The sequence below is a fragment of the Chiloscyllium plagiosum genome, unplaced genomic scaffold (assembly GCF_037043375.1).
Source record: "Chiloscyllium plagiosum isolate Xiang-an unplaced genomic scaffold, Cpla_swu_hap1 HiC_scaffold_48, whole genome shotgun sequence".
In the NCBI taxonomy this organism is placed as follows: Eukaryota; Metazoa; Chordata; class Chondrichthyes; order Orectolobiformes; family Hemiscylliidae; genus Chiloscyllium; species Chiloscyllium plagiosum.
Genome location: NW_028270186.1, coordinates 50,685,563 through 50,711,910, shown reverse-complemented (window position 1 = coordinate 50,711,910; position 26,348 = coordinate 50,685,563). Strand labels below are relative to the sequence as shown.

The following is a 26,348-nucleotide window of genomic DNA, read 5'->3' as shown; positions in this document are numbered from 1 at the left end:
GTTTCTGTAGTGTAGTGGTCATCACGTTCGCCTCACACGCGAAAGGGCCCCAGTTCGAAACTGGGCAGAAACTGCTTTGTTCTTCAACTAGAGCCTTTTACATGGACAAAAGCTGAGCTGTCTTGCATGCTTTCCCATCTGCAAACCTGCCTTCGAATTTGCTTGAACAAATCTGCTCTCGTAGTGAAATGTAATGCAAATCCATTTAATTACAGTGCAAAGCGTTGTTAAGTTTTTCTCCAACCTGGTTCTGATCATATGCCATTCTGTTGGAGAGTGTAGTTACCGCCTTCTGATCTTGGCCGAAAAGCAGTACCGCACTTGCCTTCCTTGCGCAGGCGGCTCGGTTCAAAGACAGGAAAGAAGCAGATGCTCTGGTGTCACAGCGCACCACGAATTCCTGAACTTGTCTGTTTGTCAAATGTACCTCAGGTCGTCTCAGAAAAACCTCATTTGGAAGCTGTCAATCGTTATTCAACGTGCGAGAAATGGCACCAGATGTCCTGAATCATGTTTTGGAGCAATTCGCACGTTAGTTACTCATTCAGTCAACAACAGCAATGAAAGAAATTACACTCTGAGAGGAACCTTTGAACTTGCGCATTCATAGCGTCGCTCGTATTCAGGTCCGCCCCGAGATCTAAGTCATGTTGGAACTGAAACGGAGGAATCGACAGAGAGGCTACAGAATGACATCGCATCCATTTGGTTTTCTTTAAATCACTGACGAGCAGGAAAATGTAAACGGCGAGGGCGAGTGGTGAAGTGAGGCAGTTGCAGCTCTGGTGAAATTCCTTCTTTGTGATTCACTCAGCAACCAGAGACGTGAAGGTGACTCAGGCGTGAAAGTTCTTCACATCGAGAACAAAAAGCACTCAAGGGCAGTTAGCACCTCTTCTGGAGTGGGGGTGGGGTGAGGTAATTACCTTTTGACTTCTGTTACAATGTTCAGAAACTGGCTTTTAGATTGAGGTGAACAGAAACTGCATTTCTAAAAAGCACCATGGAATTTAGCAAAAGTTATTGAGTCACTTCTCGTCGATTCCCACACAGGTTTCCAATTCAGTTGGTATCCATGTGGCTCATGTCCAGGAGTGAACATCTCAGCAACAAATTGCATGGTTAAGGTAAAAGACAAGGAAAGTGGCATCTCGAACTGGCTCCGAGATCAGAACATCCTCACAATGTAATCTGTCGTTCTCGGTTTGTAATGCTACCTCCGGTTTTAGTGTGGAGAACATTCTTTGGGACTCTTATTCTGAAAAAAACGGACACAGTGAGTGAAAGTATGCTGCACGGTATGATGTGGAACACGGCCTGCACAGGTTTGTGCATTTTCCCTGTAGTCCGGTGTGTTTCGTGTTCCGTGTAAACGTGAAAGTCGTCCTGTTTCGAGCAATGGGTGAAATCATTTAGCAAAGCAAGAATGGAAATTCCAGTAATGTCAAGCAGCTCATGGTTATTTGACCAAATCATAAGCGAACCTACATTCGCACGCACTCACAGATACATTTGTAGCTGAAAAGAGTCTGAGAAGATAGACTGAGCTTACCATTGATTTTTGTCTGGATTGATGGGCTATCAATATCTGCTGCGAAATTGACATTGTAGCCGGGAACATCGCAGCAGCTGTGCGAGTCCGAGAGGAATCATGGAACGCTTTTCATGTGAATTTACCTCTGTTGTTATGCAGGAGCACAATTGGAAATACAAGAAAATGAGGCGTCGCGGCCGGCTGGTTGTGTGGCCGCGCGGTCTAATGCGCTGGATCCAGATTCCAGTCTCGAAAGGGGTGCGGGTTCGAATCCCACCACTGCCATTTCTGCTGATCAACTCCAACACGGCAGCTTGTTCAAATGCTGTTTCGGTGCCCACTGTATATTAATGTCAAAAACAAAAGTAAAATGGTTTTGCTTCCCCGGGAATTAACTGTGGTGTGGAATACTACCAAATATTTCAAAATGTCTCTGCTGTCATGATCGTGTTCGCCTCCCGTGCGGTAAATCGCAAACAGTTCTGCCGTCCCAGGCGAGTTGAGTTTTTCCTGGAACCGAATGGAGACTGTTATTTCATCGCTGTGGTGAAACCAAGTCCTCCGGTGACTCTACTCGTTGTTATTTGGGTTTCTAGCTGATGGGAAAATCGTTCCAATGAATTTCGATGTCATACCTTATTGAATTTCTCCCATTTCCTTCATTTCCGTCCTAGAAACATCGGATGGGAAAGGTAATCTAATCGAGACTGTGATTGGTGAAATTCACTTTTACCGGCCAATTCAGATTATGTTCTTTCTTTCTCTCTTTTCAGCATTGTCTGGAAAGTGGTGGTGCACTAAGGCTGCAGTATGTTTGAAAGAGTCGTTTGGAAATGCCCTGTTGTTAGTTGTGAGATTACTTTATGACTCATGCCCTCGGATTGTATCACATTTAGCATTCATGCATCTCTGTGTCTGAAAATGCATGAGGTATGCCAGTTTTGTTTGTGTTCCGTGTTAAATGCTTTCTGTTTTGCGATTCGCACAATACATTTCGATTTAACGGGGTTTCTGCGGTAACTTCCAGCAGCAAAAATCCTCAGCTGAGGATCTGGGAAAATTTCACAGAGTATGGTCACTGGAGCTAAAGTCAGGAAGTCGTTCGTTTCTGCAGTGTTTCACAAGACTACCTTTCCCGTGAGCAGTCGAACAGACTAAATGATTGTGCCACAGACAGCGACGGCAAACTCCGCTAAAAAGTAATCCTTTAAAGCCAGTGGATGCAACACGACGTTATTCAGGTACACCGTGGAAAAAGATACTTCGGTGGACCTCGTCCATGCTCACCACATAGCCAAAACTAAACAAGTCCCGTTCCCCAGCATTTGGCCCCAATCCCTCTAAATGCATCCTATCCAGAAATTCACCCGATTACCTTTGCAAGTTTCTGAGTGTAATAGCCTCCTCGACTTCCTCTGGTAGATCATACCAAACACGCACTACCTTCTTTGTGGGAAATGTGCCTTGTCACTTTCAGCCCGCTCACCTTAAAGCTATGCTGTCGACTTTTCATCTCACACCAACTTGGGTAAAACACGTAAATACCCAGTTTACCACCCTCCCATCAGGTCATGTCGCATTTGTTTCGCTGCAGGGAAAGTTGTCCCCGCCTATTCCACCTCGCCCTACGGTACAAACATCGACGACATCTTTGTCTATATTTTGTCATCAATTTACCGTGTCTTTTCTTTTCGTTTTCAAGAGTCAATTACGTTGGACAACAACGAGCTATTGGAAACAGAAAGGTGAAACGTGGAACGGATTCAACTTTCAGTGCTGGACGCCACTGAGCCCCAGCACGGGTGGCTGTGGCTTGTTTCTGTAGTGTAGTGGTCATCACGTTCGCCTCACACGCGAAAGGGCCCCAGTTCGAAACTGGGCAGAAACTGCTTTGTTCTTCAACTAGAGCCTTTTACATGGACAAAAGCTGAGCTGTCTTGCATGCTTTCCCATCTGCAAACCTGCCTTCGAATTTGCTTGAACAAATCTGCTCTCGTAGTGAAATGTAATGCAAATCCATTTAATTACAGTGCAAAGCGTTGTTAAGTTTTTCTCCAACCTGGTTCTGATCATATGCCATTCTGTTGGAGAGTGTAGTTACCGCCTTCTGATCTTGGCCGAAAAGCAGTACCGCACTTGCCTTCCTTGCGCAGGCGGCTCGGTTCAAAGACAGGAAAGAAGCAGATGCTCTGGTGTCACAGCGCACCACGAATTCCTGAACTTGTCTGTTTGTCAAATGTACCTCAGGTCGTCTCAGAAAAACCTCATTTGGAAGCTGTCAATCGTTATTCAACGTGCGAGAAATGGCACCAGATGTCCTGAATCATGTTTTGGAGCAATTCGCACGTTAGTTACTCATTCAGTCAACAACAGCAATGAAAGAAATTACACTCTGAGAGGAACCTTTGAACTTGCGCATTCATAGCGTCGCTCGTATTCAGGTCCGCCCCGAGATCTAAGTCATGTTGGAACTGAAACGGAGGAATCGACAGAGAGGCTACAGAATGACATCGCATCCATTTGGTTTTCTTTAAATCACTGACGAGCAGGAAAATGTAAACGGCGAGGGCGAGTGGTGAAGTGAGGCAGTTGCAGCTCTGGTGAAATTCCTTCTTTGTGATTCACTCAGCAACCAGAGACGTGAAGGTGACTCAGGCGTGAAAGCTCTTCACATCGAGAACAAAAAGCACTCAAGGGCAGTTAGCACCTCTTCTGGAGTGGGGGTGGGGTGAGGTAATTACCTTTTGACTTCTGTTACTATGTTCAGAAACTGGCTTTTAGATAGAGGTGAACAGAAACTGCATTTCTAAAAAGCACCATGGAATTTAGCAAAAGTTATTGAGTCACTTCTCGTCGATTTCCACACAGGTTTCCAATTCAGTTGGTATCCATGTGGCTCATGTCCAGGAGTGAACATCTCAGCAGCAAATTGCACGGTTAAGGTAAAAGGCAAGGAAAGTGACATCTTGAACTGGCTCCGAGGTCAGAGCATCCTCACAATGTGATCTGTCGTTCTCGGTTTGTAATGCTGCCTCCGGTTTTAGGGTGGAGAACATTCTTTGGGACTCTTATTCTGAAAAAAAACAGACACAGTGAGTGAAAGTATGCTGCACGGTATGATGTGGAACACGGCCTGCACAGGTTTGTGCATTTTCCCTGTAGTCCGGTGTGTTTCGTGTTCCGTGTAAACGTGAAAGTCGTCCTGTTTCGAGCAATGGGTGAAATCATTTAGCAAAGCAAGAATGGAAATTCCAGTAATGTCAAGCAGCTCATGGTTATTTGACCAAATCATAAGCGAACCCATATTCTCACGCACTCACAGATACATTTGTAGCTGAAAAGAGTCTGAGAAGATAGACTTAGCTTACAATTGATTTTTGTCTGGATTGATGGGCTATCAATATTTGCTGCGAAATTGACATTGTAGCCGGGAACATCGCAGCAGCTGTGCGAGTCGGAGAGGAATCATGGAACGCTTTTCATGTGAATTTACCTCTGTTGTTATGCAGGAGCACAATTGGAAATACAAGAAAATGAGGCGTCGCGGCGGGCTGGTTGTGTGGCCGAGCGGTCTAAGGCGCTGGATCCAGATTTCAGTCTCGAAAGAGGTGTGGGTTCGAATGCCACCACTGCCATTTCTGCTGATCAACTCCAACGCTGCAGCTTGTTAAAATGCTATTTCGGTGCCCACTGCATATTAATGTCAAAAACAAAAGTAACATGGGTTTGCTTTCCCGGGATTAACTGTGGTCTGGAATACTACCAAATATTTCAGAAATGTCTCTGCTGTCATGATCGTGTTCGCCTCACGTGCGGTAAATCGCAAACAGTTCTGCCGTCCCAGGCGAGTTGAGTTTTTCCTGGAACCGAATGCAGACTGTTATTTCATCGCTGTTGTGAAACCAAGTCTACCGGTGACTCTACTCGTTGTTATTTGGGTTTCCAGCTGATGGGAAAATCGTTCCAATGAATTTCGATGTCATACCTTATTGAATTTCTCCCATTTCCTTCATTTCCGTCCTGGAAACATCGGAAGGGAAAGGTAATCTAATCGAGACTGTGATTGGTGAAATTCACTTTTACCGGCCAATTCAGATTATGTTCTTTCTTTCTCTCTCTTCAGCATTTTCTGGAAAGTGGTGGTGCACTAAGGCTGCAGTATGTTTGAAAGAGTCGTTTGGAAATGCCCTGTTGTTAGTTGTGAGATTACTTTATGACTCATGCCCTCGGATTGTATCACATTTAACATTCATGCATCTCTGTGTCTGAAAATGCATGAGGTATGCCAGTTTTGTTTGTGTTCCGTGTTAAATGCTTTCTGTTTTGCGATTCGCACAATACATTTCGATTTAACGGGGTTTCTGAGGTAACTTCCAGCAGCAAAAATCCTCAGCTGAGGATCTGGGAAAATTTCACAGAGTATGGTCAGTCGGAGCTAAAGTCAGGAAGTCGTTCGTTTCTGCAGTGTTTCACAATACTACCTTTCCCGTGAGCAGTCGAACAGACTAAATGATTGTGCCACAGACTGCCATGGCAAACTCCGCTAAAAAGTAATCCTTTAAAGCCAGTGGATGCAACACGACGTTATTCGGGTACACCGTGGAAAAAGATACTTCGGTGGACCTCGTCCATGCTCACCACATAGCCAAAATTGTTTCGTCATGTCGCATTTGTTTCGCTGCAGGGAAAGTTGTCCCAGCCTATTCCACCTCGCCCTACGGTACAAACATCGACGACATCTTTGTCTATATTTTGTCATCAATTTACCGTGTCTTTTCTTTTCGTTTTCAAGAGTCAATTACGTTGGACAACAACGAGCTATTGGAAACAGAAAGGTGAAACGTGGAACGGATTCCACTTTCAGTGCTGGACGCCACTGAGCCGCAGGACGGGCGGCTGTGGCTTGTTTCTGTAGTATAGTGGTCATCACGTTCGCCTCACACGCGAAAGGGCCCCAGTTCGAAACTGGGCAGAAACTGCTTTGTTCTTCAACTGCAGCCTTTTACATGGACAAAAGCTGAGCTGTCTTGCATGCTTTCCCATCTGCAAACCTGCCTTCGAATTTGCTTGAACAAATCTGCTCTCGTAGTGAAATGTAATGCAAATCCATTTAATTACAGTGCAAAGCGTTGTTAAGTTTTTCTCCAACCTGGTTCTGATCATATGCCATTCTGTTGGAGAGTGTAGTTACCGCCTTCTGATCTTGCCCAAAAAGCAGTACCGCACTTGCCTTCCTTGCGCAGGCGGCTCGGTTCAAAGTCAGGAAAGAAGCAGATGCCCTGGTATCACAGCGCACCACGAATTCCTGAACTTGTCTGTTTGTCAAATGTACCCCAGGCCGTCTCACAAAAACCTCATTTGGAAGCTGTCAATCGTTATTCAACGTGCGAGAAATGGCACCAGATGTCCTGAATCATGTTTTGGAGCAATTCGCACGTTAGTTACTCATTCAGTCAACAACAGCAATGAAAGAAATTACACTCTGAGAGGAACCTTTGAACTTACGCATTCATAGCGTCGCTCGTATTAAGGTCCGCCTCGAGATCTAAGTCATGTTGGAACTGAAACGGAGGAATCGACAGAGAGGCTACAGAATGACATCGCATCCATTTGTTTTTCTTTAAATCACTGACGAGCAGGAAAATGTAAACGGCGAGGGCGAGTGGTGAAGTGAGGCAGTTGCAGCTCTGGTGAAATTCCTTCTTTGTGATTCACTCAGCAACCAGAGACGTGAAGGTGACTCAGGCGTGAAAGTTCTTCACATCGAGAACAAAAAGCACTCAAGGGCAGTTAGCACCTCTTCTGGAGTGGGGGTGGGGTGAGGTAATTACCTTTTGACTTCTGTTACAATGTTCAGAAACTGGCTTTTAGATTGAGGTGAACAGAAACTGCATTTCTAAAAAGCACCATGGAATTTAGCAAAAGTTATTGAGTCACTTCTCGTCGATTCCCACACAGGTTTCCAATTCAGTTGGTATCCATGTGGCTCATGTCCAGGAGTGAACATCTCAGCAACAAATTGCATGGTTAAGGTAAAAGACAAGGAAAGTGGCATCTCGAACTGGCTCCGAGATCAGAACATCCTCACAATGTAATCTGTCGTTCTCGGTTTGTAATGCTACCTCCGGTTTTAGTGTGGAGAACATTCTTTGGGACTCTTATTCTGAAAAAAACGGACACAGTGAGTGAAAGTATGCTGCACGGTATGATGTGGAACACGGCCTGCACAGGTTTGTGCATTTTCCCTGTAGTCCGGTGTGTTTCGTGTTCCGTGTAAACGTGAAAGTCGTCCTGTTTCGAGCAATGGGTGAAATCATTTAGCAAAGCAAGAATGGAAATTCCAGTAATGTCAAGCAGCTCATGGTTATTTGACCAAATCATAAGCGAACCTACATTCGCACGCACTCACAGATACATTTGTAGCTGAAAAGAGTCTGAGAAGATAGACTGAGCTTACCATTGATTTTTGTCTGGATTGATGGGCTATCAATATCTGCTGCGAAATTGACATTGTAGCCGGGAACATCGCAGCAGCTGTGCGAGTCGGAGAGGAATCATGGAACGCTTTTCATGTGAATTTACCTCTGTTGTTATGCAGGAGCACAATTGGAAATACAAGAAAATGAGGCGTCGCGGCCGGCTGGTTGTGTGGCCGCGCGGTCTAATGCGCTGGATCCAGATTCCAGTCTCGAAAGGGGTGCGGGTTCGAATCCCACCACTGCCATTTCTGCTGATCAACTCCAACACGGCAGCTTGTTAAAATGCTGTTTCGGTGCCCACTGTATATTAATGTCATAAACAAAAGTAAAATGGTTTTGCTTCCCCGGGAATTAACTGTGGTGTGGAATACTACCAAATATTTCAAAATGTCTCTGCTGTCATGATCGTGTTCGCCTCCCGTGCGGTAAATCGCAAACAGTTCTGCCGTCCCAGGCGAGTTGAGTTTTTCCTGGAACCGAATGGAGACTGTTATTTCATCGCTGTGGTGAAACCAAGTCCTCCGGTGACTCTACTCGTTGTTATTTGGGTTTCTAGCTGATGGGAAAATCGTTCCAATGAATTTCGATGTCATACCTTATTGAATTTCTCCCATTTCCTTCATTTCCGTCCTAGAAACATCGGAAGGGAAAGGTAATCTAATCGAGACTGTGATTGGTGAAATTCACTTTTACCGGCCAATTCAGATTATGTTCTTTCTTTCTCTCTTTTCAGCATTGTCTGGAAAGTGGTGGTGCACTAAGGCTGCAGTATGTTTGAAAGAGTCGTTTGGAAATGCCCTGTTGTTAGTTGTGAGATTACTTTATGACTCATGCCCTCGGATTGTATCACATTTAGCATTCATGCATCTCTGTGTCTGAAAATGCATGAGGTATGCCAGTTTTGTTTGTGTTCCGTGTTAAATGCTTTCTGTTTTGCGATTCGCACAATACATTTCGATTTAACGGGGTTTCTGCGGTAACTTCCAGCAGCAAAAATCCTCAGCTGAGGATCTGGGAAAATTTCACAGAGTATGGTCACTGGAGCTAAAGTCAGGAAGTCGTTCGTTTCTGCAGTGTTTCACAAGACTACCTTTCCCGTGAGCAGTCGAACAGACTAAATGATTGTGCCACAGACAGCGACGGCAAACTCCGCTAAAAAGTAATCCTTTAAAGCCAGTGGATGCAACACGACGTTATTCAGGTACACCGTGGAAAAAGATACTTCGGTGGACCTCGTCCATGCTCACCACATAGCCAAAACTAAACAAGTCCCGTTCCCCAGCATTTGGCCCCAATCCCTCTAAATGCATCCTATCCAGAAATTCACCCGATTACCTTTGCAAGTTTCTGAGTGTAATAGCCTCCTCGACTTCCTCTGGTAGATCATACCAAACACGCACTACCTTCTTTGTGGGAAATGTGCCTTGTCACTTTCAGCCCGCTCACCTTAAAGCTATGCTGTCGACTTTTCATCTCACACCAACTTGGGTAAAACACGTAAATACCCAGTTTACCACCCTCCCATAAGGTCATGTCGCATTTGTTTCGCTGCAGGGAAAGTTGTCCCCGCCTATTCCACCTCGCCCTACGGTACAAACATCGACGACATCTTTGTCTATATTTTGTCATCAATTTACCGTGTCTTTTCTTTTCGTTTTCAAGAGTCAATTACGTTGGACAACAACGAGCTATTGGAAACAGAAAGGTGAAACGTGGAACGGATTCAACTTTCAGTGCTGGACGCCACTGAGCCCCAGCACGGGTGGCTGTGGCTTGTTTCTGTAGTGTAGTGGTCATCACGTTCGCCTCACACGCGAAAGGGCCCCAGTTCGAAACTGGGCAGAAACTGCTTTGTTCTTCAACTAGAGCCTTTTACATGGACAAAAGCTGAGCTGTCTTGCATGCTTTCCCATCTGCAAACCTGCCTTCGAATTTGCTTGAACAAATCTGCTCTCGTAGTGAAATGTAATGCAAATCCATTTAATTACAGTGCAAAGCGTTGTTAAGTTTTTCTCCAACCTGGTTCTGATCATATGCCATTCTGTTGGAGAGTGTAGTTACCGCCTTCTGATCTTGGCCGAAAAGCAGTACCGCACTTGCCTTCCTTGCGCAGGCGGCTCGGTTCAAAGACAGGAAAGAAGCAGATGCTCTGGTGTCACAGCGCACCACGAATTCCTGAACTTGTCTGTTTGTCAAATGTACCTCAGGTCGTCTCAGAAAAACCTCATTTGGAAGCTGTCAATCGTTATTCAACGTGCGAGAAATGGCACCAGATGTCCTGAATCATGTTTTGGAGCAATTCGCACGTTAGTTACTCATTCAGTCAACAACAGCAATGAAAGAAATTACACTCTGAGAGGAACCTTTGAACTTGCGCATTCATAGCGTCGCTCGTATTCAGGTCCGCCCCGAGATCTAAGTCATGTTGGAACTGAAACGGAGGAATCGACAGAGAGGCTACAGAATGACATCGCATCCATTTGGTTTTCTTTAAATCACTGACGAGCAGGAAAATGTAAACGGCGAGGGCGAGTGGTGAAGTGAGGCAGTTGCAGCTCTGGTGAAATTCCTTCTTTGTGATTCACTCAGCAACTAGAGACGTGAAGGTGACTCAGGCGTGAAAGCTCTTCACATCGAGAACAAAAAGCACTCAAGGGCAGTTAGCACCTCTTCTGGAGTGGGGGTGGGGTGAGGTAATTACCTTTTGACTTCTGTTACTATGTTCAGAAACTGGCTTTTAGATAGAGGTGAACAGAAACTGCATTTCTAAAAAGCACCATGGAATTTAGCAAAAGTTATTGAGTCACTTCTCGTCGATTTCCACACAGGTTTCCAATTCAGTTGGTATCCATGTGGCTCATGTCCAGGAGTGAACATCTCAGCAGCAAATTGCACGGTTAAGGTAAAAGGCAAGGAAAGTGACATCTTGAACTGGCTCCGAGGTCAGAGCATCCTCACAATGTGATCTGTCGTTCTCGGTTTGTAATGCTGCCTCCGGTTTTAGGGTGGAGAACATTCTTTGGGACTCTTATTCTGAAAAAAACGGACACAGTGAGTGAAAGTATGCTGCACGGTATGATGTGGAACACGGCCTGCACAGGTTTGTGCATTTTCCCTGTAGTCCGGTGTGTTTCGTGTTCCGTGTAAACGTGAAAGTCGTCCTGTTTCGAGCAATGGGTGAAATCATTTAGCAAAGCAAGAATGGAAATTCCAGTAATGTCAAGCAGCTCATGGTTATTTGACCAAATCATAAGCGAACCTACATTCGCACGCACTCACAGATACATTTGTAGCTGAAAAGAGTCTGAGAAGATAGACTTAGCTTACCATTGATTTTTGTCTGGATTGATGGGCTATCAATATCTGCTGCGAAATTGACATTGTAGCCGGGAACATCGCAGCAGCCGTGCGAGTCGGAGAGGAATCATGGAACGCTTTTCATGTGAATTTACCTCTGTTGTTATGCAGGAGCACAATTGGAAATACAAGAAAATGAGGCGTTGCGGCGGGCTGGTTGTGTGGCCGCGCGGTCTAATGCGCTGGATCCAGATTCCAGTCTCGAAAGGGGTGCGGGTTCGAATCCCACCACTGCCATTTCTGCTGATCAACTCCAACACGGCAGCTTGTTAAAATGCTGTTTCGGTGCCCACTGTATATTAATGTCAAAAACAAAAGTAAAATGGTTTTGCTTCCCCGGGAATTAACTGTGGTGTGGAATACTACCAAATATTTCAAAATGTCTCTGCTGTCATGATCGTGTTCGCCTCCCGTGCGGTAAATCGCAAACAGTTCTGCCGTCCCAGGCGAGTTGAGTTTTTCCTGGAACCGAATGGAGACTGTTATTTCATCGCTGTGGTGAAACCAAGTCCTCCGGTGACTCTACTCGTTGTTATTTGGGTTTCTAGCTGATGGGAAAATCGTTCCAATGAATTTCGATGTCATACCTTATTGAATTTCACCCATTTCCTTCATTTCCGTCCTAGAAACATCGGAAGGGAAAGGTAATCTAATCGAGACTGTGATTGGTGAAATTCACTTTTACCGGCCAATTCAGATTATGTTCTTTCTTTCTCTCTCTTCAGCATTTTCTGGAAAGTGGTGGTGCACTAAGGCTGCAGTATGTTTGAAAGAGTCGTTTGGAAATGCCCTGTTGTTAGTTGTGAGATTACTTTATGACTCATGCCCTCGGATTGTATCACATTTAACATTCATGCATCTCTGTGTCTGAAAATGCATGAGGTATGCCAGTTTTGTTTGTGTTCCGTGTTAAATGCTTTCTGTTTTGCGATTCGCACAATACATTTCGATTTAACGGGGTTTCTGAGGTAACTTCCAGCAGCAAAAATCCTCAGCTGAGGATCTGGGAAAATTTCACAGAGTATGGTCACTGGAGCTAAAGTCAGGAAGTCGTTCGTTTCTGCAGTGTTTCACAATACTACCTTTCCCGTGAGCAGTCGAACAGACTAAATGATTGTGCCACAGACAGCGACGGCAAACTCCGCTAAAAAGTAATCCTTTAAAGCCAGTGGATGCAACACGACGTTATTCAGGTACACCGTGGAAAAAGATACTTCGGTGGACCTCGTCCATGCTCACCACATAGCCAAAACTAAACAAGTCCCGTTCCCCAGCATTTGGCCCCAATCCCTCTAAATGCATCCTATCCAGAAATTCACCCGATTACCTTTGCAAGTTTCTGAGTGTAATAGCCTCCTCGACTTCCTCTGGTAGATCATACCAAACACGCACTACCTTCTTTGTGGGAAATGTGCCTTGTCACTTTCAGCCCGCTCACCTTAAAGCTATGCTGTCGACTTTTCATCTCACACCAACTTGGGTAAAACACGTAAATACCCAGTTTACCACCCTCCCATAAGGTCATGTCGCATTTGTTTCGCTGCAGGGAAAGTTGTCCCCGCCTATTCCACCTCGCCCTACGGTACAAACATCGACGACATCTTTGTCTATATTTTGTCATCAATTTACCGTGTCTTTTCTTTTCGTTTTCAAGAGTCAATTACGTTGGACAACAACGAGCTATTGGAAACAGAAAGGTGAAACGTGGAACGGATTCAACTTTCAGTGCTGGACGCCACTGAGCCCCAGCACGGGTGGCTGTGGCTTGTTTCTGTAGTGTAGTGGTCATCACGTTCGCCTCACACGCGAAAGGGCCCCAGTTCGAAACTGGGCAGAAACTGCTTTGTTCTTCAACTAGAGCCTTTTACATGGACAAAAGCTGAGCTGTCTTGCATGCTTTCCCATCTGCAAACCTGCCTTCGAATTTGCTTGAACAAATCTGCTCTCGTAGTGAAATGTAATGCAAATCCATTTAATTACAGTGCAAAGCGTTGTTAAGTTTTTCTCCAACCTGGTTCTGATCATATGCCATCTGTTGGAGAGTGTAGTTACCGCCTTCTGATCTTGGCCGAAAAGCAGTACCGCACTTGCCTTCCTTGCGCAGGCGGCTCGGTTCAAAGACAGGAAAGAAGCAGATGCTCTGGTGTCACAGCGCACCACGAATTCCTGAACTTGTCTGTTTGTCAAATGTACCTCAGGTCGTCTCAGAAAAACCTCATTTGGAAGCTGTCAATCGTTATTCAACGTGCGAGAAATGGCACCAGATGTCCTGAATCATGTTTTGGAGCAATTCGCACGTTAGTTACTCATTCAGTCAACAACAGCAATGAAAGAAATTACACTCTGAGAGGAACCTTTGAACTTGCGCATTCATAGCGTCGCTCGTATTCAGGTCCGCCCCGAGATCTAAGTCATGTTGGAACTGAAACGGAGGAATCGACAGAGAGGCTACAGAATGACATCGCATCCATTTGGTTTTCTTTAAATCACTGACGAGCAGGAAAATGTAAACGGCGAGGGCGAGTGGTGAAGTGAGGCAGTTGCAGCTCTGGTGAAATTCCTTCTTTGTGATTCACTCAGCAACCAGAGACGTGAAGGTGACTCAGGCGTGAAAGCTCTTCACATCGAGAACAAAAAGCACTCAAGGGCAGTTAGCACCTCTTCTGGAGTGGGGGTGGGGTGAGGTAATTACCTTTTGACTTCTGTTACTATGTTCAGAAACTGGCTTTTAGATAGAGGTGAACAGAAACTGCATTTCTAAAAAGCACCATGGAATTTAGCAAAAGTTATTGAGTCACTTCTCGTCGATTTCCACACAGGTTTCCAATTCAGTTGGTATCCATGTGGCTCATGTCCAGGAGTGAACATCTCAGCAGCAAATTGCACGGTTAAGGTAAAAGGCAAGGAAAGTGACATCTTGAACTGGCTCCGAGGTCAGAGCATCCTCACAATGTGATCTGTCGTTCTCGGTTTGTAATGCTGCCTCCGGTTTTAGGGTGGAGAACATTCTTTGGGACTCTTATTCTGAAAAAAAAACAGACACAGTGAGTGAAAGTATGCTGCACGGTATGATGTGGAACACGGCCTGCACAGGTTTGTGCATTTTCCCTGTAGTCCGGTGTGTTTCGTGTTCCGTGTAAACGTGAAAGTCGTCCTGTTTCGAGCAATGGGTGAAATCATTTAGCAAAGCAAGAATGGAAATTCCAGTAATGTCAAGCAGCTCATGGTTATTTGACCAAATCATAAGCGAACCCATATTCTCACGCACTCACAGATACATTTGTAGCTGAAAAGAGTCTGAGAAGATAGACTTAGCTTACAATTGATTTTTGTCTGGATTGATGGGCTATCAATATTTGCTGCGAAATTGACATTGTAGCCGGGAACATCGCAGCAGCTGTGCGAGTCGGAGAGGAATCATGGAACGCTTTTCATGTGAATTTACCTCTGTTGTTATGCAGGAGCACAATTGGAAATACAAGAAAATGAGGCGTCGCGGCGGGCTGGTTGTGTGGCCGAGCGGTCTAAGGCGCTGGATCCAGATTTCAGTCTCGAAAGAGGTGTGGGTTCGAATGCCACCACTGCCATTTCTGCTGATCAACTCCAACGCTGCAGCTTGTTAAAATGCTATTTCGGTGCCCACTGCATATTAATGTCAAAAACAAAAGTAACATGGGTTTGCTTTCCCGGGATTAACTGTGGTCTGGAATACTACCAAATATTTCAGAAATGTCTCTGCTGTCATGATCGTGTTCGCCTCACGTGCGGTAAATCGCAAACAGTTCTGCCGTCCCAGGCGAGTTGAGTTTTTCCTGGAACCGAATGCAGACTGTTATTTCATCGCTGTTGTGAAACCAAGTCTACCGGTGACTCTACTCGTTGTTATTTGGGTTTCCAGCTGATGGGAAAATCGTTCCAATGAATTTCGATGTCATACCTTATTGAATTTCTCCCATTTCCTTCATTTCCGTCCTGGAAACATCGGAAGGGAAAGGTAATCTAATCGAGACTGTGATTGGTGAAATTCACTTTTACCGGCCAATTCAGATTATGTTCTTTCTTTCTCTCTCTTCAGCATTTTCTGGAAAGTGGTGGTGCACTAAGGCTGCAGTATGTTTGAAAGAGTCGTTTGGAAATGCCCTGTTGTTAGTTGTGAGATTACTTTATGACTCATGCCCTCGGATTGTATCACATTTAACATTCATGCATCTCTGTGTCTGAAAATGCATGAGGTATGCCAGTTTTGTTTGTGTTCCGTGTTAAATGCTTTCTGTTTTGCGATTCGCACAATACATTTCGATTTAACGGGGTTTCTGAGGTAACTTCCAGCAGCAAAAATCCTCAGCTGAGGATCTGGGAAAATTTCACAGAGTATGGTCAGTCGGAGCTAAAGTCAGGAAGTCGTTCGTTTCTGCAGTGTTTCACAATACTACCTTTCCCGTGAGCAGTCGAACAGACTAAATGATTGTGCCACAGACTGCCATGGCAAACTCCGCTAAAAAGTAATCCTTTAAAGCCAGTGGATGCAACACGACGTTATTCGGGTACACCGTGGAAAAAGATACTTCGGTGGACCTCGTCCATGCTCACCACATAGCCAAAATTGTTTCGTCATGTCGCATTTGTTTCGCTGCAGGGAAAGTTGTCCCAGCCTATTCCACCTCGCCCTACGGTACAAACATCGACGACATCTTTGTCTATATTTTGTCATCAATTTACCGTGTCTTTTCTTTTCGTTTTCAAGAGTCAATTACGTTGGACAACAACGAGCTATTGGAAACAGAAAGGTGAAACGTGGAACGGATTCCACTTTCAGTGCTGGACGCCACTGAGCCGCAGGACGGGCGGCTGTGGCTTGTTTCTGTAGTATAGTGGTCATCACGTTCGCCTCACACGCGAAAGGGCCCCAGTTCGAAACTGGGCAGAAACTGCTTTGTTCTTCAACTGCAGCCTTTTACATGGACAAAAGCTGAGCTGTCTTGCATGCTTTCCCATCTGCAAACCTGCCTTCGAATTTGCTTGAACAAATCTGCTCTCGTAGTGAAATGTAATGCAAATCCATTTAATTACAGTGCAAAGCGTTGTTAAGTTTTTCTCCAACCTGGTTCTGATCATATGCCATTCTGTTGGAGAGTGTAGTTACCGCCTTCTGATCTTGCCCAAAAAGCAGTACCGCACTTGCCTTCCTTGCGCAGGCGGCTCGGTTCAAAGTCAGGAAAGAAGCAGATGCCCTGGTATCACAGCGCACCACGAATTCCTGAACTTGTCTGTTTGTCAAATGTACCCCAGGCCGTCTCACAAAAACCTCATTTGGAAGCTGTCAATCGTTATTCAACGTGCGAGAAATGGCACCAGATGTCCTGAATCATGTTTTGGAGCAATTCGCACGTTAGTTACTCATTCAGTCAACAACAGCAATGAAAGAAATTACACTCTGAGAGGAACCTTTGAACTTACGCATTCATAGCGTCGCTCGTATTAAGGTCCGCCTCGAGATCTAAGTCATGTTGGAACTGAAACGGAGGAATCGACAGAGAGGCTACAGAATGACATCGCATCCATTTGTTTTTCTTTAAATCACTGACGAGCAGGAAAATGTAAACGGCGAGGGCGAGTGGTGAAGTGAGGCAGTTGCAGCTCTGGTGAAATTCCTTCTTTGTGATTCACTCAGCAACCAGAGACGTGAAGGTGACTCAGGCGTGAAAGTTCTTCACATCGAGAACAAAAAGCACTCAAGGGCAGTTAGCACCTCTTCTGGAGTGGGGGTGGGGTGAGGTAATTACCTTTTGACTTCTGTTACAATGTTCAGAAACTGGCTTTTAGATTGAGGTGAACAGAAACTGCATTTCTAAAAAGCACCATGGAATTTAGCAAAAGTTATTGAGTCACTTCTCGTCGATTCCCACACAGGTTTCCAATTCAGTTGGTATCCATGTGGCTCATGTCCAGGAGTGAACATCTCAGCAACAAATTGCATGGTTAAGGTAAAAGACAAGGAAAGTGGCATCTCGAACTGGCTCCGAGATCAGAACATCCTCACAATGTAATCTGTCGTTCTCGGTTTGTAATGCTACCTCCGGTTTTAGTGTGGAGAACATTCTTTGGGACTCTTATTCTGAAAAAAACGGACACAGTGAGTGAAAGTATGCTGCACGGTATGATGTGGAACACGGCCTGCACAGGTTTGTGCATTTTCCCTGTAGTCCGGTGTGTTTCGTGTTCCGTGTAAACGTGAAAGTCGTCCTGTTTCGAGCAATGGGTGAAATCATTTAGCAAAGCAAGAATGGAAATTCCAGTAATGTCAAGCAGCTCATGGTTATTTGACCAAATCATAAGCGAACCTACATTCGCACGCACTCACAGATACATTTGTAGCTGAAAAGAGTCTGAGAAGATAGACTGAGCTTACCATTGATTTTTGTCTGGATTGATGGGCTATCAATATCTGCTGCGAAATTGACATTGTAGCCGGGAACATCGCAGCAGCTGTGCGAGTCGGAGAGGAATCATGGAACGCTTTTCATGTGAATTTACCTCTGTTGTTATGCAGGAGCACAATTGGAAATACAAGAAAATGAGGCGTCGCGGCCGGCTGGTTGTGTGGCCGCGCGGTCTAATGCGCTGGATCCAGATTCCAGTCTCGAAAGGGGTGCGGGTTCGAATCCCACCACTGCCATTTCTGCTGATCAACTCCAACACGGCAGCTTGTTAAAATGCTGTTTCGGTGCCCACTGTATATTAATGTCAAAAACAAAAGTAAAATGGTTTTGCTTCCCCGGGAATTAACTGTGGTGTGGAATACTACCAAATATTTCAAAATGTCTCTGCTGTCATGATCGTGTTCGCCTCCCGTGCGGTAAATCGCAAACAGTTCTGCCGTCCCAGGCGAGTTGAGTTTTTCCTGGAACCGAATGGAGACTGTTATTTCATCGCTGTGGTGAAACCAAGTCCTCCGGTGACTCTACTCGTTGTTATTTGGGTTTCTAGCTGATGGGAAAATCGTTCCAATGAATTTCGATGTCATACCTTATTGAATTTCTCCCATTTCCTTCATTTCCGTCCTAGAAACATCGGAAGGGAAAGGTAATCTAATCGAGACTGTGATTGGTGAAATTCACTTTTACCGGCCAATTCAGATTATGTTCTTTCTTTCTCTCTTTTCAGCATTGTCTGGAAAGTGGTGGTGCACTAAGGCTGCAGTATGTTTGAAAGAGTCGTTTGGAAATGCCCTGTTGTTAGTTGTGAGATTACTTTATGACTCATGCCCTCGGATTGTATCACATTTAGCATTCATGCATCTCTGTGTCTGAAAATGCATGAGGTATGCCAGTTTTGTTTGTGTTCCGTGTTAAATGCTTTCTGTTTTGCGATTCGCACAATACATTTCGATTTAACGGGGTTTCTGCGGTAACTTCCAGCAGCAAAAATCCTCAGCTGAGGATCTGGGAAAATTTCACAGAGTATGGTCACTGGAGCTAAAGTCAGGAAGTCGTTCGTTTCTGCAGTGTTTCACAAGACTACCTTTCCCGTGAGCAGTCGAACAGACTAAATGATTGTGCCACAGACAGCGACGGCAAACTCCGCTAAAAAGTAATCCTTTAAAGCCAGTGGATGCAACACGACGTTATTCAGGTACACCGTGGAAAAAGATACTTCGGTGGACCTCGTCCATGCTCACCACATAGCCAAAACTAAACAAGTCCCGTTCCCCAGCATTTGGCCCCAATCCCTCTAAATGCATCCTATCCAGAAATTCACCCGATTACCTTTGCAAGTTTCTGAGTGTAATAGCCTCCTCGACTTCCTCTGGTAGATCATACCAAACACGCACTACCTTCTTTGTGGGAAATGTGCCTTGTCACTTTCAGCCCGCTCACCTTAAAGCTATGCTGTCGACTTTTCATCTCACACCAACTTGGGTAAAACACGTAAATACCCAGTTTACCACCCTCCCATAAGGTCATGTCGCATTTGTTTCGCTGCAGGGAAAGTTGTCCCCGCCTATTCCACCTCGCCCTACGGTACAAACATCGACGACATCTTTGTCTATATTTTGTCATCAATTTACCGTGTCTTTTCTTTTCGTTTTCAAGAGTCAATTACGTTGGACAACAACGAGCTATTGGAAACAGAAAGGTGAAACGTGGAACGGATTCAACTTTCAGTGCTGGACGCCACTGAGCCCCAGCACGGGTGGCTGTGGCTTGTTTCTGTAGTGTAGTGGTCATCACGTTCGCCTCACACGCGAAAGGGCCCCAGTTCGAAACTGGGCAGAAACTGCTTTGTTCTTCAACTAGAGCCTTTTACATGGACAAAAGCTGAGCTGTCTTGCATGCTTTCCCATCTGCAAACCTGCCTTCGAATTTGCTTGAACAAATCTGCTCTCGTAGTGAAATGTAATGCAAATCCATTTAATTACAGTGCAAAGCGTTGTTAAGTTTTTCTCCAACCTGGTTCTGATCATATGCCATTCTGTTGGAGAGTGTAGTTACCGCCTTCTGATCTTGGCCGAAAAGCAGTACCGCACTTGCCTTCCTTGCGCAGGCGGCTCGGTTCAAAGACAGGAAAGAAGCAGATGCTCTGGTGTCACAGCGCACCACGAATTCCTGAACTTGTCTGTTTGTCAAATGTACCTCAGGTCGTCTCAGAAAAACCTCATTTGGAAGCTGTCAATCGTTATTCAACGTGCGAGAAATGGCACCAGATGTCCTGAATCATGTTTTGGAGCAATTCGCACGTTAGTTACTCATTCAGTCAACAACAGCAATGAAAGAAATTACACTCTGAGAGGAACCTTTGAACTTGCGCATTCATAGCGTCGCTCGTATTCAGGTCCGCCCCGAGATCTAAGTCATGTTGGAACTGAAACGGAGGAATCGACAGAGAGGCTACAGAATGACATCGCATCCATTTGGTTTTCTTTAAATCACTGACGAGCAGGAAAATGTAAACGGCGAGGGCGAGTGGTGAAGTGAGGCAGTTGCAGCTCTGGTGAAATTCCTTCTTTGTGATTCACTCAGCAACCAGAGACGTGAAGGTGACTCAGGCGTGAAAGCTCTTCACATCGAGAACAAAAAGCACTCAAGGGCAGTTAGCACCTCTTCTGGAGTGGGGGTGGGGTGAGGTAATTACCTTTTGACTTCTGTTACTATGTTCAGAAACTGGCTTTTAGATAGAGGTGAACAGAAACTGCATTTCTAAAAAGCACCATGGAATTTAGCAAAAGTTATTGAGTCACTTCTCGTCGATTTCCACACAGGTTTCCAATTCAGTTGGTATCCATGTGGCTCATGTCCAGGAGTGAACATCTCAGCAGCAAATTGCACGGTTAAGGTAAAAGGCAAGGAAAGTGACATCTTGAACTGGCTCCGAGGTCAGAGCATCCTCACAATGTGATCTGTCGTTCTCGGTTTGTAATGCTGCCTCCGGTTTTAGGGTGGAGAACATTCTTTGGGACTCTTATTCTGAAAAAAACGGACACAGTGAGTGAAAGTATGCTGCACGGTATGATGTGGAACACGGCCTGCACAGGTTTGTGCATTTTCCCTGTAGTCCGGTGTGTTTCGTGTTCCGTGTAAACGTGAAAGTCGTCCTGTTTCGAGCAATGGGTGAAATCATTTAGCAAAGCAAGAATGGAAATTCCAGTAATGTCAAGCAGCTCATGGTTATTTGACCAAATCATAAGCGAACCCATATTCTCACGCACTCACAGATACATTTGTAGCTGAAAAGAGTCTGAGAAGATAGACTGAGCTTACCATTGATTTTTGTCTGGATTGATGGGCTATCAATATTTGCTGCGAAATTGACATTGTAGCCGGGAACATCGCAGCAGCCGTGCGAGTCGGAGAGGAATCATGGAACGCTTTTCATGTGAATTTACCTCTGTTGTTATGCAGGAGCACAATTGGAAATACAAGAAAATGAGGCGTTGCGGCGGGCTGGTTGTGTGGCCGAGCGGTCTAAGGCGCTGGATCCAGATTTCAGTCTCGAAAGAGGTGTGGGTTCGAATGCCACCACTGCCATTTCTGCTGATCAACTCCAACGCTGCAGCTTGTTAAAATGCTATTTCGGTGCCCACTGCATATTAATGTCAAAAACAAAAGTAACATGGGTTTGCTTTCCCGGGATTAACTGTGGTCTGGAATACTACCAAATATTTCAGAAATGTCTCTGCTGTCATGATCGTGTTCGCCTCACGTGCGGTAAATCGCAAACAGTTCTGCCGTCCCAGGCGAGTTGAGTTTTTCCTGGAACCGAATGCAGACTGTTATTTCATCGCTGTTGTGAAACCAAGTCTACCGGTGACTCTACTCGTTGTTATTTGGGTTTCCAGCTGATGGGAAAATCGTTCCAATGAATTTCGATGTCATACCTTATTGAATTTCTCCCATTTCCTTCATTTCCGTCCTGGAAACATCGGAAGGGAAAGGTAATCTAATCGAGACTGTGATTGGTGAAATTCACTTTTACCGGCCAATTCAGATTATGTTCTTTCTTTCTCTCTCTTCAGCATTTTCTGGAAAGTGGTGGTGCACTAAGGCTGCAGTATGTTTGAAAGAGTCGTTTGGAAATGCCCTGTTGTTAGTTGTGAGATTACTTTATGACTCATGCCCTCGGATTGTATCACATTTAACATTCATGCATCTCTGTGTCTGAAAATGCATGAGGTATGCCAGTTTTGTTTGTGTTCCGTGTTAAATGCTTTCTGTTTTGCGATTCGCACAATACATTTCGATTTAACGGGGTTTCTGAGGTAACTTCCAGCAGCAAAAATCCTCAGCTGAGGATCTGGGAAAATTTCACAGAGTATGGTCAGTCGGAGCTAAAGTCAGGAAGTCGTTCGTTTCTGCAGTGTTTCACAATACTACCTTTCCCGTGAGCAGTCGAACAGACTAAATGATTGTGCCACAGACTGCCATGGCAAACTCCGCTAAAAAGTAATCCTTTAAAGCCAGTGGATGCAACACGACGTTATTCGGGTACACCGTGGAAAAAGATACTTCGGTGGACCTCGTCCATGCTCACCACATAGCCAAAATTAAACAAGTCCCGTTCCCCAGCATTTGGCCCCAATCCCTCTAAACGCATCCTATCCAGAAATTCACCCGATTACCTTTGCAATTTTCTGAGTGTAATAGCCTCCTCCACTTCCTCTGGTAGATCATTCCAAACACGCACTACCTTCTTTGTGGGAAATGTGCTTTGTCACTTTCAACCCGCTCACCTTAAAGCTATGCTGTCGACTTTTCATCTCACACCAACTTGGGTAAAACACGTAAATACCCAGTTTACCACCCTTCCATAAGGTCATGTCGCATTTGTTTCGCTGCAGGGAAAGTTGTCCCAGCCTATTCCACCTCGCCCTACGGTACAAACATCGACGACATCTTTGTCTATATTTTGTCATCAATTTACCGTGTCTTTTCTTTTCGTTTTCAAGAGTCAATTACGTTGGACAACAACGAGCTATTGGAAACAGAAAGGTGAAACGTGGAACGGATTCCACTTTCAGTGCTGGACGCCACTGAGCCGCAGGACGGGCGGCTGTGGCTTGTTTCTGTAGTATAGTGGTCATCACGTTCGCCTCACACGCGAAAGGGCCCCAGTTCGAAACTGGGCAGAAACTGCTTTGTTCTTCAACTGCAGCCTTTTACATGGACAAAAGCTGAGCTGTCTTGCATGCTTTCCCATCTGCAAACCTGCCTTCGAATTTGCTTGAACAAATCTGCTCTCGTAGTGAAATGTAATGCAAATCCATTTAATTACAGTGCAAAGCGTTGTTAAGTTTTTCTCCAACCTGGTTCTGATCATATGCCATTCTGTTGGAGAGTGTAGTTACCGCCTTCTGATCTTGCCCAAAAAGCAGTACCGCACTTGCCTTCCTTGCGCAGGCGGCTCGGTTCAAAGTCAGGAAAGAAGCAGATGCCCTGGTATCACAGCGCACCACGAATTCCTGAACTTGTCTGTTTGTCAAATGTACCCCAGGCCGTCTCACAAAAACCTCATTTGGAAGCTGTCAATCGTTATTCAACGTGCGAGAAATGGCACCAGATGTCCTGAATCATGTTTTGGAGCAATTCGCACGTTAGTTACTCATTCAGTCAGCAACAGCAATGAAAGAAATTACACTCTGAGAGGAACCTTTGAACTTACGCATTCATAGCGTCGCTCGTATTAAGGTCCGCCTCGAGATCTAAGTCATGTTGGAACTGAAACGGAGGAATCGACAGAGAGGCTACAGAATGACATCGCATCCATTTGTTTTTCTTTAAATCACTGACGAGCAGGAAAATGTAAACGGGGAGGGCGAGTGGTGAAGTGAGGCAGTTGCAGCTCTGGTGAAATTCCTTCTTTGTGATTCACTCAGCAACCAGAGACGTGAAGGTGACTCAGGCGTGAAAGTTCTTCACATCGAGAACAAAAAGCACTCAAGGGCAGTTAGCACCTCTTCTGGAGTGGGGGTGGGGTGAGGTAATTACCTTTTGACTTCTGTTACAATGTTCAGAAACTGGCTTTTAGATTGAGGTGAACAGAAACTGCATTTCTAAAAAGCACCATGGAATTTAGCAAAAGTTATTGAGTCACTTCTCGTCGATTCCCACACAGGTTTCCAATTCAGTTGGTATCCATGTGGCTCATGTCCAGGAGTGAACATCTCAGCAACAAATTGCATGGTTAAGGTAAAAGACAAGGAAAGTGGCATCTCGAACTGGCTCCGAGATCAGAACATCCTCACAATGTAATCTGTCGTTCTCGGTTTGTAATGCTACCTCCGGTTTTAGTGTGGAGAACATTCTTTGGGACTCTTATTCTGAAAAAAACGGACACAGTGAGTGAAAGTATGCTGCACGGTATGATGTGGAACACGGCCTGCACAGGTTTGTGCATTTTCCCTGTAGTCCGGTGTGTTTCGTGTTCCGTGTAAACGTGAAAGTCGTCCTGTTTCGAGCAATGGGTGAAATCATTTAGCAAAGCAAGAATGGAAATTCCAGTAATGTCAAGCAGCTCATGGTTATTTGACCAAATCATAAGCGAACCTACATTCGCACGCAATCACAGATACATTTGTAGCTGAAAAGAGTCTGAGAAGATAGACTGAGCTTACCATTGATTTTTGTCTGGATTGATGGGCTATCAATATCTGCTGCGAAATTGACATTGTAGCCGGGAACATCGCAGCAGCTGTGCGAGTCGGAGAGGAATCATGGAACGCTTTTCATGTGAATTTACCTCTGTTGTTATGCAGGAGCACAATTGGAAATACAAGAAAATGAGGCGTCGCGGCCGGCTGGTTGTGTGGCCGCGCGGTCTAATGCGCTGGATCCAGATTCCAGTCTCGAAAGGGGTGCGGGTTCGAATCCCACCACTGCCATTTCTGCTGATCAACTCCAACACGGCAGCTTGTTAAAATGCTGTTTCGGTGCCCACTGTATATTAATGTCAAAAACAAAAGTAAAATGGTTTTGCTTCCCCGGGAATTAACTGTGGTGTGGAATACTACCAAATATTTCAAAATGTCTCTGCTGTCATGATCGTGTTCGCCTCCCGTGCGGTAAATCGCAAACAGTTCTGCCGTCCCAGGCGAGTTGAGTTTTTCCTGGAACCGAATGGAGACTGTTATTTCATCGCTGTGGTGAAACCAAGTCCTCCGGTGACTCTACTCGTTGTTATTTGGGTTTCTAGCTGATGGGAAAATCGTTCCAATGAATTTCGATGTCATACCTTATTGAATTTCTCCCATTTCCTTCATTTCCGTCCTAGAAACATCGGAAGGGAAAGGTAATCTAATCGAGACTGTGATTGGTGAAATTCACTTTTACCGGCCAATTCAGATTATGTTCTTTCTTTCTCTCTTTTCAGCATTGTCTGGAAAGTGGTGGTGCACTAAGGCTGCAGTATGTTTGAAAGAGTCGTTTGGAAATGCCCTGTTGTTAGTTGTGAGATTACTTTATGACTCATGCCCTCGGATTGTATCACATTTAGCATTCATGCATCTCTGTGTCTGAAAATGCATGAGGTATGCCAGTTTTGTTTGTGTTCCGTGTTAAATGCTTTCTGTTTTGCGATTCGCACAATACATTTCGATTTAACGGGGTTTCTGCGGTAACTTCCAGCAGCAAAAATCCTCAGCTGAGGATCTGGGAAAATTTCACAGAGTATGGTCACTGGAGCTAAAGTCAGGAAGTCGTTCGTTTCTGCAGTGTTTCACAAGACTACCTTTCCCGTGAGCAGTCGAACAGACTAAATGATTGTGCCACAGACAGCGACGGCAAACTCCGCTAAAAAGTAATCCTTTAAAGCCAGTGGATGCAACACGACGTTATTCAGGTACACCGTGGAAAAAGATACTTCGGTGGACCTCGTCCATGCTCACCACATAGCCAAAACTAAACAAGTCCCGTTCCCCAGCATTTGGCCCCAATCCCTCTAAATGCATCCTATCCAGAAATTCACCCGATTACCTTTGCAAGTTTCTGAGTGTAATAGCCTCCTCGACTTCCTCTGGTAGATCATACCAAACACGCACTACCTTCTTTGTGGGAAATGTGCCTTGTCACTTTCAGCCCGCTCACCTTAAAGCTATGCTGTCGACTTTTCATCTCACACCAACTTGGGTAAAACACGTAAATACCCAGTTTACCACCCTCCCATAAGGTCATGTCGCATTTGTTTCGCTGCAGGGAAAGTTGTCCCCGCCTATTCCACCTCGCCCTACGGTACAAACATCGACGACATCTTTGTCTATATTTTGTCATCAATTTACCGTGTCTTTTCTTTTCGTTTTCAAGAGTCAATTACGTTGGACAACAACGAGCTATTGGAAACAGAAAGGTGAAACGTGGAACGGATTCAACTTTCAGTGCTGGACGCCACTGAGCCCCAGCACGGGTGGCTGTGGCTTGTTTCTGTAGTGTAGTGGTCATCACGTTCGCCTCACACGCGAAAGGGCCCCAGTTCGAAACTGGGCAGAAACT

At 45.1% G+C, this 26,348-nt stretch overlaps 6 non-coding genes across 6 annotated transcripts; all 6 read left to right on the top strand.

The window, feature by feature from the left end:
- Positions 1 to 73, top strand: trnav-cac (transfer RNA valine (anticodon CAC)). The gene has a single exon. It is a non-coding gene; the product is annotated as a tRNA-Val (tRNA).
- A 3,276-nt stretch (positions 74 to 3,349) lies between these two features.
- trnav-cac (transfer RNA valine (anticodon CAC)) lies at positions 3,350 to 3,422 on the top strand. The gene has a single exon. It is a non-coding gene; the product is annotated as a tRNA-Val (tRNA).
- Positions 3,423 to 9,788: 6,366 nt separating this feature from the next.
- trnav-cac (transfer RNA valine (anticodon CAC)) lies at positions 9,789 to 9,861 on the top strand. The gene has a single exon. It is a non-coding gene; the product is annotated as a tRNA-Val (tRNA).
- A 3,276-nt stretch (positions 9,862 to 13,137) lies between these two features.
- trnav-cac (transfer RNA valine (anticodon CAC)) lies at positions 13,138 to 13,210 on the top strand. The gene has a single exon. It is a non-coding gene; the product is annotated as a tRNA-Val (tRNA).
- A 6,366-nt stretch (positions 13,211 to 19,576) lies between these two features.
- On the top strand, positions 19,577 to 19,649 carry trnav-cac (transfer RNA valine (anticodon CAC)). The gene has a single exon. It is a non-coding gene; the product is annotated as a tRNA-Val (tRNA).
- A 6,626-nt stretch (positions 19,650 to 26,275) lies between these two features.
- trnav-cac (transfer RNA valine (anticodon CAC)) lies at positions 26,276 to 26,348 on the top strand. The gene has a single exon. It is a non-coding gene; the product is annotated as a tRNA-Val (tRNA).